Source organism: Sciurus vulgaris (assembly GCF_902686455.1).
Source record: "Sciurus vulgaris genome assembly, chromosome: 7".
NCBI classification, from domain to species: domain Eukaryota; kingdom Metazoa; phylum Chordata; class Mammalia; order Rodentia; family Sciuridae; genus Sciurus; species Sciurus vulgaris.
The window spans coordinates 83,996,440-84,014,345 of record NC_136467.1 but is presented as its reverse complement, the minus strand read 5'-3'; positions in this window follow the sequence as shown (position 1 = coordinate 84,014,345).

The following is a 17,906-nucleotide window of genomic DNA, read 5'->3' as shown; positions in this document are numbered from 1 at the left end:
CATACTAAAGATATAGTTTACATACCATGCTTACAATGTCAGAGCATTCTGAATTTGAATTTATCTGTATAATTAATCTTAACAGTGAGTTTTGTTCCTTCTCATGTTTTTTCTTACCTCTTTCACTTAGAAGAATTTCCTCTGGCATTTCTTTTTTTTTTTTTTATTTTATTGTAAACAAATGGGATACATGTTGCCTGTCTGTTTGTACATGGCGCAAAGGCATACCATTTGTGTAATCATAAATCCACATACAGTAATGTTGTTTGATTCATTCTGTTATTTTTTCCCCTTCCCCCCACCCCTCCCACCCCTCTTTACCCTCTATACAGTACTTTCTTCCTCCATACTTGCCCCCCTCCCTAACCCTAACTCTAACCCTAACACTAACCCTTCCCTCCCCCCCATTATGTGTCATCCTCCACTTATTAGCGATATCATTCGTCCCTTGTCTTTTTGAGATTGGCTTATCTCACTTAGCATGATATTCTCCAATTTCATCCATTTGCCTGCAAATGCCATAATTTTGTCATTCTTTATGGCTGAGTAATATTCCATTGTGTATATATACCACAGTTTCTTTATCCACTCATCAATTGAAGGGCATCTAGGTTGGTTCCATAGTCTGGCTATTGTGAATTGAGCAGCTATGAACATTGATGTGGCTGTATCTCTGTAGTATGCTGCTTTTAAGTCCTTTGGGTATAGGCCAAGGAGTGGGATAGCTGGGTCAAATAGTGGCTCCATTCCAAGTTTTCTAAGGAATCTCCACACTGCTTTCCAGAGTGGCTGCACTAATTTGCAGCCCCACCAGCAATGTATGAGTGTACCTTTCTCCCCACATCCTCGCCAACTCCTGTTGCTTGTATTTTTGATAATCGCCACTCTAATTGGGGTGAGATGGAACCTTAGGGTGGTTTTGATTTGCATTTCTCTTATTACTAGAGATGTTGAACATTTTTTCATATGTTTATTGATTGCTTGTACATCTTCTTCTGTGAAGTGTCTGTTCATTTCCTTAGCCCATTTGTCGATTGGATTATTTGTATTGTTGGTGTAGAGTTTTTTGAGTTCTTTATAGATTCTGGAGATTAGTGCTCTATCTGAAGTATGATTGCCAAAGATATTCTCCCACTCTGTAGGCTCTTTCTTCACATTACTGATAGTTTCCTTTGCTGAGAGAAAGCTTTTTAGTTTGAATCTATCCCAGTTATTGATTCTTGCTTTTATTTCTTGTGCTATGGGAGTCCTGTGGAGGAAGTCTGGTCCTACGCTGACATGTTGAAGATTTGGACCTTCTTTTTCTTCTATAATCTGCAGAGTCTCTGATTCCAAGGTCTTTAATCCATTTTGAGTTGAGTTTTGTGCAGGGTGAGAGATATGGGTTTAGTTTCATTCTGTTGCATATGGATTTCCAATTCTCCCAGCACCATTTGTTGAAGAGGCTATCTGTTCTCCATTGCATATTTTTGGCACCTTTGTCTAGTATTAGAAAGTTGTATTTATTTGGGTTTGTGTCCGTGTCCTCTATTCTGTACCATGGATCTACCTGTCTATTTTGGTACCAATACCATGCCGTCTTTGTTACTATTGCTTTGTAATAAAGTTGAAGTTCAGGTATTGCGATACCCCCTGCTTCATTTTTCCTGCGAAGGATTGCTTTCGCTATTCCGGGTTTCTTATTCGTCCAGATGAATTTCATGATTGCTTGCTCTATTTCTGTAAGGTACATCATTGAGATTTTAATTGGAATTGCATTGAATCTGTATAGCATTTTTGGTAGTATGGCCATTTTGACAATATTAATTCTGCCTATCCAAGAACATGGGAGATCTTTCCATCTTCTAAGGTTTTCTTTAATTTCTTTCTTTAGTGTTCTGTAGTTCTCATTGTAGAGGTCTTTCACCTCTTTTGTGAGATTGATTCCCAAGTATTTTATTTTTTTCGATGCTATCGTGAATGGGGTAGTTTTCATAATTTCTCTTTCTGAGGATTCATCACTTATGTATAAAAATGCTTTGAATTTATGAGCATTGATCTTGTAACCTGCTACTTTACTGAATTCACTTATGAGTTCTAAAAGTTTTCTGGTGGAATTTCCTGGTTCCTCTAAGTATATAATCATATCATCCGCAAATAGGGATGGTTTGAGTTCTTCTTTTCCTATTCATATTCCTTTAATTTCCTTGGTCTGTCTAATTGCTCTAGCTAGAGTCTCAAGAACGATATTGAATAGGAGTGGTGAAAGAGGGCATCCCTGTCTTGTTCCAGTTTTTAGGGGAAATGCTTTCAGTTTTTCACCATTTAGAATGATATTAGCCATGGGCTTAGCATAGATGGCCTTTACAATGTTAGGGAATGTTCCCACTATCCCTATTTTTTCTAGTGTTTTGAGCATGAAGGGGTGCTGTATTTTATCAAATGCTTTTTCTGCATCTATTGAAATAATCATGTGATTCTTGACTTTAAGTCTATTGATATGGTGAATGACATTTATTGATTTCCGGATGTTGAACCAACCTTGCATCCCTGGGATAAAACCCACTTGATCGTAGTGCACTATCTTTTTAATATATTTTTGTATGCGATTTGCTAAAATTTTATTGAGAATTTTTGCGTCAATGTTCATTAATGATATCGGTCTGAAATTTTCTTTCCTCGATGTGTCTCTGTCTGGTTTGGGTATCAGGGTAATATTGGCTTCATAGAATGAGTTTGGGAGGGTTCCCTCCTCTTCTATTTCATGGAATACTTTGAGAAGTATTGGAATGAGCTCTTCTTTAAAGGTTTTGTAGAACTCGGCTGAGAACCCATCTGGTCCTGGACTTTTCTTTGTTGGTAGGCTTTTGATGACCTCTTCTACTTCATTACATGAAATTGTTCTATTTAAATTGTGTATGTCCTCCTCGTTCAATTTAGGCAATTCATATGGCTCTAGAAACCTGTTGATGTCTTTGAAATTTTCTATTTTGTTGGAATATAGATTTTCAAAATAGCTTCTAATTATGTTCTGTATTTCAATCGTGTCTGTTGTGATATTTCCTTGTTCATTCAGAATTTTAGTGATTTAGGTTTTCTCTTGTCTTCTCTTTGTTAGAGTGGCTAAGGGTTTATCAATTTTGTTTATTTTTCCAAAGAACCAACTATTTATTTTGTCAATTTTTTGTATTGTTTCTTTTGTTTCAATTTTGTTGATTTCAGCTCTGAGTTTAACTATTTCCTGTCTTCTACTACTTTTGGTGGTGGTCTGTTCGTCTTTTTCTAGGGCTTTGAGCTGTAGTGTTAGGTTGTTTATTTGTTGATTTTTACTTCTTTTATTGAATACGCTCCATGAAATAAATTTTCCTCTAAGTACTGCTTTCATAGTGTCCCAAAGATTTTGATATGATGTTTCTTTGTTCTCATTTACCTATAAGAATTTTTTAATTTCCTTCCTAATATCTTCTGTTATCCATTCATCATGTAATAGCATATTGTTTAATCTCCAGGTGTTGGAGTAGCTTCTGTTTTTTACTCTTTCATTTATTTCTAACTTCGAACCATTATGATCTGATAGAATACAAGGTAGTGTCTCTATCTTCTTGTATTTGCTTACATTAGCTTTGTGGCATAATATATGGTCTATTTTAGAGAAGGATCCATGTGCTGCTGAGAAGAAAGTGTATTCGCTCTTGGTTGGATGGTATATTCTATAAATGTCCGTTAAGTCTAAATTATTGATTGTGTTATTGAGATCTATGGTTTCTTTGTTCAATTTTTGTTTGGAAGATCTGTCCAGTGGTGAGATAGGCGTGTTAAAATCACCTAGTATTATTGTGTTATGGTCTATTTGGTTTCTGAAATTGAGAAGGATTTGTTTGACATACATGGATGAGCCACTGTTTGGGGCATAGATGTTTATGATTGTTATGTCTTGCTGATTTATGGTTCCCTTAAGCAGTATGTAATGTCCTTCTTTATCCCTTTTGACTAGTTTTGACTTGAAGTCCACTATCTGAAATGAGGATGGATACCCCAGCTTTTTTGCTGAGTCCATGTGCATGATATGTTTTCCCCCATCCTTTCAACTTTAGTCTATGTGTATCTCTTTCTACGAGGTGAGTCTCTTGCAGGCAACATATTGTTGGATCTTTCTTTTTGATCCAATCTGCCAGTCTATGTCTTTTGATTGATGAGTTCAGGCCATTAATATTCAGGGTTATTATTGAGATATGATTAGTATTCCCGGTCATTTGGTTCATTTTATTTATTTATTTATTTATTTATTTATTTATTTATTTATTTTGAGACGACTTGGTTCTTCCTTTATTTGACAATTCCTTTAGGATGGTTCCTCCCATTGCTGATTTGTTTCTTTGTTTTTCATCTCTTCCTCATGGAATATTTTGCTGAGAATGTTCTGTAATGCTGGCTTTCTTTTTGTAAATTCTTTTAGCTTTTTTTATCATGGAAGGATTTTATTTCATCATCAAATTTGAAGGTAAGTTTTGCTGGGTATAAGATTCTTGGTTGGCATCCATTTTCTTTCAGGGCTTGAAAAATGTTGTTCCAGGCCCTTCTAGCTTTTAGGGTCTGGATTGAAAAATCTGCTGATATCCGTATTGGTTTCCCCCTGAATGTAATTTGATTCCTCTCTCTTGCGGCCTTTAAAATTCTGTCTTTATTTTGTATGTTGGGCATTTTCATTATAATGTGCCTTGGTGTGGGTCTGTTGTAATTTTGTATATTTGGAGTCCTATAAGCCTCTTGTACTTGATCTTCCATTTCATTCTTCAGATTTGGGAAATTTTCTGATAGTATTTCATTGAATAGATTGTTCATTCCTTTGGTCTGTTTCTCTAAGCCTTCCTCAATTCCAATAATTCTCAAATTTGGCCTCTTCATGATATCCCATAGTTCTTGGAGATTCTGTTCATGATTTCTTACCATCTTCTCTGTTTGTTCAACTTTGTTTTCAAGGTTAAATATTTTATCTTCAATGTCTGATGTTCTGTCTTCCAGGTGTTCTATTCTATTGGTTATGCTTTCTATGGAGTTCTTAATTGGGTTTATTGTTTCCTTCATTTCAAGGATTTCTGTTTGGTTTTTTTTCAGTATCTCTAACTCTTTATTGAAGTGATCTTTTGCTTCCTGTATTTGCTCTTTTAACTGTCGATTGGTGCGATCATTCAGTGCCTGCATTTGCTCTTGCATCTCGTCATTTGCTTCCCTGAGCATTTTAATTATGTACATTCTGAACTCCCTTTCTGTCATTTCTTCTGCCATGCTGTCGTTGGGTTTCATTGATGTAACATCTAGATTTGTTTGCAGCATTTTCTTTCCTTGTTTTCTCATATTGTTCAGGTATCAGTTGACCGCTGTGATATTGCAGATTTCCTCTATTGTCTTATAATATCCCTGAAGATTTCTATTATATCCCCTCTTAGTCTTCAGTAGCCTGAAATCTTGGAGGAAGTTGATAATGCAGTGCTCCACAAGGGAGCTGACTCCCTAGGGGTGGTGGCCTTCTGGTGGGGTATATTCCCTGCTAGTGGGCAGAGGTACCTTCACTTGCTGATGAATGGTCATCCAGAAGGGAAGTAGGTTGTGGGCTGATGCAAGACCAGTTTGGGCCTGTGTCTCTGATTTTACGGTCCTTTTGGGAGAACCTCACCCAACAGGGAGGAGTCACCCGGTGGGGAGGTCTCGCTGGTCAGTTTTCCTCCCAGAGGTTCCGTTCAATTCACAACTACTGCCTGGGCTGGGCAGCCTTCTTCTGCAATGTTCCCAGGGACCCGGACCTACCTCCTGGGCCTGGAAGCCTCACCCTTCGCAAACGAATCTCTTTCGGCTGCCTCTCCTCAGAGAAGCTGCCTGCAGTCCTGGAGCCTTCGCTCCGCCCCTCAGTTTGTCTGTGGGGCCCTTCCACCAAGAAGCCGTCTAGGACCCTGCTCTGCACTTTTCGCCTGGCTATGCGGCCCCTCCTCTGAGCAGCCACCTGGAGCCCCTTACAATCGCTCTGAGTCCCAGTGACCCGCCACACGCCTTTTCCTCCGGCAGCCACCTGTTGTTCCGTGCGGTCGCTCTAAGACCAAGTGACCCACCACGCACCACTTTCTCCACCAGGCAGTCACCCAGAGATCTGGTGCGTCACGAGTCCCAAGAACTCACTGTGCACCTTCTTGTCCCGACTGCCTCCCGTAGCCCTGGTGCAGTCACTTCGAGCCCAAGCACCCTGCCGCGCTCCTCCTCCTTCTCCAGACAACCCCCCTATGTTCAGGAGCGGATGCTCTGGGACCAAACCACTCACCACGCTGTTCCACCGGATAGCCGCCCAGAGCCCTGGCACAGCTGCTCCAATTCCAAGCGACGTGCTGAGCCCGTATTTCTCCTTCTCCTCTGGGCAGCCCCCTGTGTTCAGGGGTGGTCACGTTCAGTCCAAACAGCTCACCAAGCACCTTCTCCTTTGGGCAGCCTCCCAGAGCGCGGGTGGGTTGCACCGAGTCCAAGCGCTGTGGTGAACAGCCACCTCTCCAATGCTCCCAGCTGTCTGCGATCACTGCTCCGGCGGGGGGAGGGGCGCCTCGCCGGCAGTTCTACTTTGCAAAGATCCCTGCTTTCGGGGCTACCGCCCTGTCCGGGGGCTACCGCCCCGTCCGGGATGCCAGCCCAGTGGGAAACACTCACCCGGCTGCTCTGAGTTGGTCCCAAGTCTCTCAATATCTCCTTTTCTTGAGTCCTGAGTCCACGCTGCTCCTCCGGATAGCCGCCCGGAGCCCTGGCGCAGCTGATCCAATTCCAAGCGACGTGCGGAGCCCGTATTTCTCCTTCTCCTCTGGGCAGCCCCCTCTTCAATGCTCCCAGCTGTCTGCGATCACTGCTCCGGCGGGGGGAGGGGCGCCTCGCCGGCCGTTCTACTTTGCAAAGATCCCTGCTTTTGGGGCTACCACCCCGTCCAGGACTCCTGCCCCGTCCGGGACGCCTGCCCAGTGGGAGATTCTCGCCCGGCTGCTTGGAGTTGGTCCCAAGGCTCTCTATATCTCCTCTTCTTGAGTCCTGAGTCCTGGAGCAACACGAAACGCAGCCACCCTCTAGTCCGCCATCTTGAATCCCCCTCCTCTGGCATTTCTTGCAAGAAGAGTTGCATTATCAATTCTCACTGCATTTGTCTGGGAATGTACCACTTCTCCATTTCTAAAGGATAGGTTTTCTGGACACAGGCAGGTTTGGGGTTTTTTTCCCCTCTGATACACATACACACACACACACACACACACACACACACACACACCATACGCATTTACATATATTTGTATATATAAAATATATATAATAATACAGAGAAACAATAGATATTGAAGTAATTAAGATATATAAAATTGAAGTCTTTGAACTGAAATGTACACTAGGTATGTTAAATCAAATGAAAAAAAATGAAATGAAAGGGATTAATAGCAGAATAAATGAAGCAGAAGACAGAAAAATCAACTGTTTCATTTGTCTTTTATATTTCTTAGTCCCAATTTCATTTATTCCTGATGTGGTCATTATTAGTTTCCTCTATTAATTTGGTTTAGTTTCTGTTTTTCCAATTTAATATATATATTATATATCATATTTTACTTAATTTATAAATGTATTTATATATGTTGACATATAATTGCATTATTATATATGATATATAAAACAATATATAAATAAAATAAGTAAGTAAATAACATTTTGTATGAACATAAATGGTATGTTTCATATCTTAATATATGATATAAATTCATGTTATATCATATAATATGTAATACATAAAATAATTAGATATTATAAATGAATATATATGTTCATCTAGGATGGTGTTCTGCAAGTTTCTTTCCTTGATGTGTCCTTAACTGTTTTGGGTACCAGGGTGAAACTGGCTTCATAGAATGGGTATGGAAGCATTCCCTTCCCCTTTCTATTTTCTGAAATGATTTGTGGAGATTTAGCATTAATTCTCTAAAAATTTGGTAAAATTTTTTATGCAACAATCTGGTCCTGGGTTTTTCTTTGTTGGGAGGCTGTTTTACTACTGATTCTATTTCATTGCTTGTTCCTGGTCTCCTTAGGTTTATCATATCCTCTTGGTGCAGTTTTAGTAGGCCATATGAGTATAAAGATTTATCCATTTCTTCTAGATTTGTAAATTTTTCAGAATTTAAATTTTCAAAACAGTCCCTTATAATACTTTGAATTTCAATGTATTTTTTGTAATATTACCATTATCATCTCTGATTTTAGTAATTTAGGTCTCTCTCTTTTCATTAGTTTGGATAGAGTCTTATCAATCTTGTTAATCTTTTCAAAGAACCAACTGTCTCACTGATCCTTTGTATTATACTTATAGTCTCTGTTTCGTTAGTCTGATGTTTCTCATTTTTTTTTTTTCTTCTACTAGATTTGGGGTTGGTTTGTTCTTGTTTGTGTAGCTTATAAACTTCCCTCTTAGAATTGCCTTTAGTGAGGACAAATGATCTCACTGATAAGCGGATGATGACACATAATGTGGGGTGGGAGGATTTAGTGTTATGGTTAGGGTTAGGTTTAGGGTTAGGGTTAAGGAGGGTGGCAAGAATGGAGGAAGGAAGGACTGTATAGAGGGAAAAGAGGGATGGGAGGGGTGGAGGGGAGGGAAAAAATAACAGAATGAATCAAACAACATTACCCTATATAAATTTATGATTACACAAATAGTATGCCTTTATTCCATATACAAACAGAGAAACAACATGTATCCCATTTGTTTACAATAAAATAAAATAAAATAAAATCTTTCTTTGTAAGTTTAAACTCCCCCCCCCCAAAAAAAAAAGAATTGTCTTTAGTGTATCGCACAGATTTTGGTATGTTGTGTCATTGATTATAAGAATTTTTTAAATAACCCCCTCCCCAATTTCTTCAATGAACCACTCATCATTCAAAATTATATTGTTCAATCTTCCTTCTGTAGTTTTTCTTATTATTGATTTCTAATTCCATTCCCTTATGGCATAAAAAAATGCAAGAGATTATTTCAATCTCTTTGTATTTGCTAAGACTTGCTTCATGGTCTGATATATAATCAGTTTTGAAGAAAGTTCCACAAGCGACTGAAAAGGAAGTGCATTCAAACTGTTGTTGAAATATTCTGTAGATATCTATTATGTTCATTGAACTACAATATAGTTTAATTCTACTGTGCCTTTGTTGATGACCTATTAGCAAGAATGGTATATTGAAGTCACTCATTATTATATTGTATTGGGACCTGTACATTTATGTCAAGCAATGTTCTTTTTAGAAATTGGCTGCACCAATGTCTGAGACACAAATTTTATAATTGTCTTGTTTATTGGACTGGTCCCTTTACCAATATGTAATTTTCTTCTTTTGTCTCTTTGGATCATTTATAGTTTGAAGTCAGCTTTGTACCTACCTTCCTCTTCTTTCCCTCAGTAGGCAATTATACTTTCCTTGCTGTATTTCCTTGGGTTAGCAAGGAATGAAGTGGACAGTCAACTAATACCATAATTATAAGTTATACCCAGAGACCACAGCCCAGCAGATACGGAACCAAGGCCCTTGATCTATCACCTTTTGTTGTGCTTTACTCATGTCCTGAGACCACAGCAACCAGCCACAGGTGATGCTGCCAGGAATACAAGCCTCTCTGATTAGAGCCACAGGGTTCCACCTGGTCCCATGTGGGCACAAGGGCTCCATCTATGATCACTATTCTAGAGGCAGAGATTCTTAGGTTTTCCCAGTGTCGGTTTTAAGCTGTTCAGCAGTAAGTTCTAAAGCAAAGTCCTGTGCTTTCTCACCTGTACTAATCCCCAGGATTGAGTATTTCTGCATGCTATGCCATTCAATATTGGGAAGAGGTGATGGAAACAGTCTATTGGCCACAAGGCTAATGTGGGTCCAGAGGTCCTTTCAAGGCACTCTCCCGGAGTCATGAGCCATACGAATCTAGATTTCACACGAGGTTTTCTTTGGACTTCAATCTAAGGCCTGAGCTTAATTCCTTCTTCCTCTCCAAAGTAGTAGACATTCCTGTCCATGTTGCACTGCTTGGAGTTAGGAGAGGAGTGATGTGGATAACTCTTTCCTCCCTGCCTTTTCAATGCCTCTTTTCTTACTATGATGCTAAAACAAGATACTGTGATCTCTCACCTGGTTTTCCCAGTTCTTGTGAAGACAGTTTTATGTAGATAACTATTCAAATTGATGTCAGTTGGGAGTCAATCACTGAAGGATTTTACTTCCATCCCGTTCCACCTTCTGAGTCGCTTTCAACTGCAAATAATAGAAGTTTATAATTTTGAAATTCAAGCTAATAAATGTAAGACCACAGCATTAAAACCAAACACTGTCAAAGCAATAAACGATTAATCCAGTCCACTAATTTAATGGATTTTTAAGGTATTTACTCAAGGAAGTATAATTATTCTTGTGATTTGTTTGCAATTTGTGAACATAGTCTTTCTTGAAGTTGTAAAAGAGGATAAATAAGAAAAAAATTACATCTTAAATTAAAATCCCAGCAGCATGAACATACACATTTTGTTTCTCTGATTCCCCACACACACAAACTTCAAAATTAATCATTATATTGGCATTTAATGATTAAATATATATTTGCTTCCAACAGATTCAGAAAAATGTGACATGATACTTAATTCATCCGTAGACATACAAACAGCTTGTATCCTCAGTGAATGTCCTCATAATTTAACAGAAACCTAGGAGGAAAATCAATATACATGCGCAAACATACACATACCAAAAAATAATAATAAAACAAAGAAAATGAATAGAATCCCTATAATTCATGAGATATGTGATAAAAGAAGAAATGTGCATGGAATGATGATGAGAAAACCACATACCCTTTAAATGACTAAAGCTTTGTAAATAGGCTAGTTTGTGTTAATATAATCTGAATGGCTCATCATGCTTTTATATCAAATTAGTATCACTCATTCAATATTTATTGAACAAATGCCTAATGAGTAAATGGATAAATGATGAGTGATAAAATGTAAAATTAAACAGCATATAATGTCAAAGAAACTGTGGTAACATGTTACAACATAAGCTTTGAGCTATACATACAGGGATTCAAATCTCATATCTGCAGTTTCCTAACTATGAAAAACTTGAGAAGTTACTTAGATTCTCTGAGACTTGAGGTATTCTTTTGCCCATAAGTTGAAGTCAGTAATATATTCTGTAGCAAACTTGGAAGACCAAATGAGCTAATATATGCAAAATCAAATACCACATACCTCTCCTTACATGAAATAAATGTTATTGCCCAATCTCCTTCTTTTCTCCCAAGACATGAAATGCATCAATTTCTAGCTACAGCGAGTAGTTGTATTTACCATTGATCAAGAACATAGAAGACTTTTTCTCCCTAGACCTACGAAAAGTCAATAAGTTTTGTCTCCTATATTAATCTCTTGGTTTTTACAGAAATGTGCTTGTATAGAGAAAAAAATAAATATATAAAGTCACAAACAGGACTTTTCTAAGTCTAAACATGGGTCTGTGTAAAATCAAAGAATGTTTAAGTTGCCAGCATGAGGTTTATATGCCAGAGAAAATTCAGCTCAAAAACTTTTCCCACCTGTCTACAAGACAGGTTTATTAAATACTCCGATGAAACTTTTTAAATTATTTTATTGTTCTTTTCAAATAATTATATGTCATGTTTTTAATGTATAATAGTGATAACATCCTGAAATAGATCAATTAGGAGCTTCCCTAAAGTCATTCTGCAAAGGAAGTAACATCAAACTTCAGAGTACAAGAAAGATAGAGCCTGTATCAAAACAATCCAATACAGGTAGAAGAGAAGGGACTTGGATGATATGATTTGCCAGGCACAATGATCTCTAAAAGCATGTTTTCCAACCATGTGTCAATGTATAAGCCTTAATACGTCAGAGTTTTCAGAAATTTACTTTTTAATAAGTCATTTGATTGAAGTGCACACATGAAGAATTACATGGACATCACATTGAATGTTTTAAAATTAAACCTACGTATGTACTCATCACCAAATTCAAGTAATAGAACGTTGTCAACACCCTGAAGCACTGCTCCTGCCCATGGAATTTTAATATTTAAGTGCTGTTTCCCTTTTCCAAATGTAGACACTACCCTATTTCTATCATCATGGAATAGTTTTGAATTTCAAATAAATGAACCCATATAGAAGAACTTTATTAATTCTCTGCATAAATTTCTGAGATTAAATAGGTTATTTTATCCAAAATGAGTATATTAATTCACTCTCTTGCCAATAGTTTTTGAGATCTCCAGTTGATCAACATTTTTGTCAACCTTTAGTATTGATAGTCTATAACTATAATACTATGTATATAGAATTTCTTGCTGTAATTTGAATTGCTATTTCATTGATGAGTAATAATGTTGAAAACTTCGTAATGGCCTTCAAATTTTTTTTTTTTTTATAAAGAGAAAAGACTCTGTTGAGGTATTTTTCCTACTGTTGAGGTATTTTTCCTACTTGTCTACTGGGATTGCTGTCTTTTTCCTATTGGCTCTAAAGAACTCCTAAAACACATTGAAATGAAGTTTTTTGTTATATATATGTTAATGGACTAAATTGCTTCACCTAAAAATTTAGAAGCTGAAGACTTAATTCCTAATACCTTAGAATGTGACTACATTTGGAAATGGAGTCCTTAAAGAAGTAACTACTGTTAAATTACATTTTAAGAACAGGTTTCTAATCAATGTGATTGCTATCATTTTAGGAAAAGAAAGTCATGAGGGACAGTTGTGCAGAGTAAAAGTTATGGGAGAACATAGAGAGAAGGCAGCCATATGCAAACGAACGAAGGAGATGGTAGAAGAAATCAACACTACCAGATCCTTGATGTAGGACATCTAGTCTTCCTAACTGTGAAAAATTTAATTCTTATTGTTTAAGCCGTCCCCAGTCTGGGGTATTTTGTTATGGACTATACCAAATAAATGCAATATTGCTTAGGTCAGTTTTTGCACTGCTGTGACCAATAAATATATCTGACAAGAACAATGTAGAGTAGGAAAAGTTTATTTTAGCTCATGGTTTCAGAGGCTTAGTATATGATCAGTTGATTCCATTGCTCTGGGCCTATGGTGAGGCAGAATATCATGGCAGAAGTGTGTAGTGGAGGAAAACAGCTCAGTACATAGCAACCAGGGAGCAGAGAGAGGGCACCACTCACCAGGGACAAAATGCAAATCCCACAATCATGCCCTCAGTGATCTATCTCCACAAGCCACACGCTACATGCCTTCAATTACCATCCAGTTGATCCATTAAAGTAGATTAATCCACTGAATAGGTTACACCTCTCATAATCTAATCATTTCACCTCTGAACATTCTTGCAATGTATCACACCTGACACAATGAGGACATGCCTCAGATCTAAACCATAATGTTTCATCCCTGACTCATAAAATGGCATGCCCAACCCACAATGCAAAATACAGGTAGTCCGTGTCTGCAAGTCCCATAGTCTTAACAGTTTCAGTATTACCCAAAAGTTCAAGTTCAAAATTGTATTTGGGACTCATGGCAAATTATTAGCTGTGAGAGCAAAGATCACAAAAAAGCAAATTGCTGCAGGTCAATGAATGGAGTTGGAGAATATCATGCTAAGTGAAAAAGCCGATCCCAAAAAAGCTGAAGGCTGAATGTTTTCTCTGATAAGTGAATGCTGATAAATAATGAGGGTGGGGAGGGGATAAGGGAAGAATGGAGAAAAAATTGGATTGTGTAGAGGGAAATGAAGGGGGAGGAGGAAGGAAAAATAATAGAATGAGACAGACATCATTACCCTATGTACATGTATGATTAAACAAACAGTATGACTCTAAATCATGTAACCAGAGAAATGAAAATGAATTAATTTTTAAAAAATGAATTACAGGGAGATCCAAGATGGTGGACTAGAGGGAGGCTGTGTTCTTTGTCGCCCCATAACTCCAGTTTCAAGCAGAGGATATCTGTTTCTTGGTAAGGTAGCTTTTGCTGCTTATCAATCCCGTGCTCTTTACCCCATTTGTCTGCTGTGATTCCCTGCAGTCTGTCAGCATATCAATGCCTTATTTGAGTGCAGATTGCTCAGTGTCAGGTGCCTATCATCCACCATTTGCCTGCCTCTTGCCTGTCCAATTGCCTGCCTTACACCTGTCTATCACCCACCCCATGAGGTTCACCTCCCGATCATCCGTCAACAGTCTGCAAACTGATCGCCGACTGCCAGTGGAGCACCAGCTGCCTGCTGTTGTCTGGAAGTTCACTGTTACAGTACCTAAAGGTTTGATTACACGTGGCTACTGCCATTTTGAGACAACAGCCAGACCTCGTAGGACACCTGGCCAGAGTGACTGAGCCCCCTTTCCAGAATCGCTCAGCCCGACCCATCACTCTCTGCCTCTGGGGCCCTCACATCGACTGACTGCTTCCTGCCGCCAGGACTCCCAGACCAACTGACTGCGCCCTATCACCGGGACCCCAGACAGACTGATTGCACCCGACCTCCAGGATCCCGCAACCATACCAAACACACCCAACCTCCAGGACACTTGCCTGACCAACCGCACCCCACCTCCAGGACCTCCTGCTGACCACATCCATCCCTGAGCTGCAGCTCCCCATTTGCCAACACATTTGGAAGCCAGAGCAGCCATCTTGGATAATCCTGGAAGCCATAGCTCCGATCTTTAGGTAGGGCAAAACCCATCCTGAGGTGCCTGCTGGGGCTTGAAGCTCATTGTCAGGTACCTCTCATGCATCAGGCTACTGAAGACAGGGAGGTTTGATTACTATATGACTGTTATACTGTAGATTTTCTTTTTTCTCCTTATTGAAAAAAATTTAAGTTTTATTTCTTTACTTTTCTTGCTCTCTTTTCCTTTTATTATACTGTTCCCTTAGAGTCTCTTTTTTTCCCTTTTGCATGCTAACACCCAATTTCTTTAATTACACTCTTACCCTTTCTATTAACTAGATATTCTTTCTTTTCTTATCCCATTAACAGCCACATTCTACATCCCTCTGCATCCTCTTTGTCCTCCATTAGAACCTGCAGACATTATTGCAAATCTGTTTGTTTTACTGAAGATAATATTTGAACTCATTTTGTTTATTATGACAATATTGTTATTGTCCTCATAGAGGCTATTTGGTCTAGGATTGCATAGTGTCTGAATTGGGCACTGCTAATCTCCCCTTAAAGAAAACATTTTGGAAACAGGTAGGGCCACAATAAGCCTATAGGGGAAAATCTGCAATACCCCAGATCTGCACTGCTAGAGGGGAAGATACATGAACAACATGAAAAACCAAGGGAGGAAAATGATCCAAACAAATCTAGATTCTATATTAATAGAATCCAATGACAGTATGTTAGAAGAAATGTCAAAAAAGGACTTCAGATTATATATGATTAACATGATTCATGAAGCAGAGGATGAGATAAGAGAGCAAATGCTGGCAATAAATGATAATACCAATAAGCTGACAGTGCAACTGCAGGAAGCAAAAGATCATTTCAACAAAGAGATAGAGATTCTCAAAAAAAAAAAAAAAAAAAAAAAAAAAACAAAGGGAAATCCTTGAAATGAAGGAAACAATAAACCAAATAAAAAACTCAACGGAAAGCATCATCAAAAGATGAGACCACTTGGAAGACAGAACCTCAGACAATGAAGACAAAATATTGAATCTTGAAAATAAAGTTGCCCAAACAAAGAAGATGGTAAGAAATCATAAACAGACTCTCCAAGAACTATGGGACATCATGAAAAGACCAAATTTAAGAATTATTGGGATTGAGGAAGGCACAGAGAAACAAACCAAAGGAATGAACAACCTATTCAATGAAATAATATCAGAAAATTTCCCAAACCTGAAGAATGAAATGGAAAATCAATACAAGAGGCTTACAGAACACCAAATACACAGAATCACAACAGATCCACACCAAGGCACATTATAATGAAAATGCCTAACATTCAAAATAAAGATAGGATTTTGAAGGCCACAAGAGAAAAGCATCAGATTACATATAGGGGGAGACCAATATGGATAGCAGCCAACTTCTCAACCCAGGCTCTAAAAGCTAGAAGGGCCTGGAACAACATATTTCAAGCTCTGAAAGAACATGGTTGCCAACCAAGAATCCTATACCCACCAAAACTAACCTTCAGATTTGAAGATGAAATAAAATCCTTCCATGAGAAACAAAAGTTAAAAGAATTTACAAATAGAAAGCCTGCACTACAGAATGTTCTCAACAAAATATTCCATGAGGAGGAAATTAAAAACAACAATGTAGGTCAGCAAATGGAGGAACTACCTTAGAGAAAAACCACTCAAAGGAGAGACCAAGCCAACTTAAAAACCAAAAATAAGCCCAAATGACTGGGAATACAAATCATATCTCAATAATAACCCTGAACGTTAATGGCCTAAACTCATCAATCAAAAGACAGACCAGCAGAATGGATTACAAAGAAAGACCCAACAATATGCTGCCTGCAAGAGACTCATCTCATATGAAAAGACATCCACAGACTAAAGGTGAAAGGATGGGAAAAAAACTTACCACGCACATGGACTCAGTAAAAAAGCGAAGATTTCCATCCTTATATCAGATAAAGTGGAATTCAAACCAAAGTTAGTCAGAAGGGATAAAGAAGGACATTTCATACTGCTTAAGGGAACCATAAATCAGGAAGACATAACGGTAGTAACTATTTATGCCCCAAACAATGGTGCATCCCTGTATGTCAAACAAATCCTTCTCAATTTCAGGAATCAAATAGACCATAACACAATAATTCTGGGTGACTTTAATGCCCACTGTCACCACTACATAAATCTTCCAAACAAAAACCAAACAAAGAAACCATAGAACTCAATAACACAATCAATAACCTAGACTCAATAGACATATATAGAATATTCGATGCATCAACGAGCAGATTCACTTTCTTCTCAGCAGCACATGGAACCTTCTCAAAAATAGACCATATGTTATGCCACAAAGCAACCCTTAGGAAATACAAAAACTAGAGATTCTGCCTTGTGTTTTATCAGATCATAATGGACTGAGAATAGAAATCAATGACAAAATAAAAAACAGAAATTACTCCAACACCTGGAGACTAAATAATATGCTATTGAATGCAACATGGATAACAGAAAACATCAGGGAGGAGATAAAAAAAATTCTTAGAGGTCAATGAGAATGACGATACAACATATCAAAATCTCTGGGACACTATGAAAGTGGCACTAAGAGGAAAATTCATTGCATGGAGCACATTCCAGAAAAGAATGAAAAGTCAACAACTAAATGACCTAACATTACAGCTCAAAGCCCTAGAAAAAGAAGGACAGAATAACAGTAAAAGTAGAAGACAGGAAATAATTAAAATCAGAGCTGAAATCAATGAAATTGAAACAAAAGAAACAATTCAAAACATTGACAAAACAAAAAGTTGGTTCTTTGAAAAAGTAAACAAAATAGACAAACCCTTAGCCACACTAACAAAGAGGAGAGAGAAAACTCAAATTACTAAAATTCGTCATGAAAAAGGAAATATCACAACAGACACCACTGAGATACATAACATCATGAGAAGCTACTTCGAAAATCTGTATTCTAAAAAATAGAAACTACCGAAGACATTGACAAATTTCTAGAGACATATGCTCCTCCCAAACTGAACCAGGAGGACATACACAATTTAAACAGATCAATATCAAGCAATGAAATAGAAGAAGCCATTAAACATCTACCATCGAAGAAAAGCCCAGCACCAGACAGGTTCTCAGCCGAGTTCTACAAGACCTTCAAAGAAAAACTCATTCCAATACTT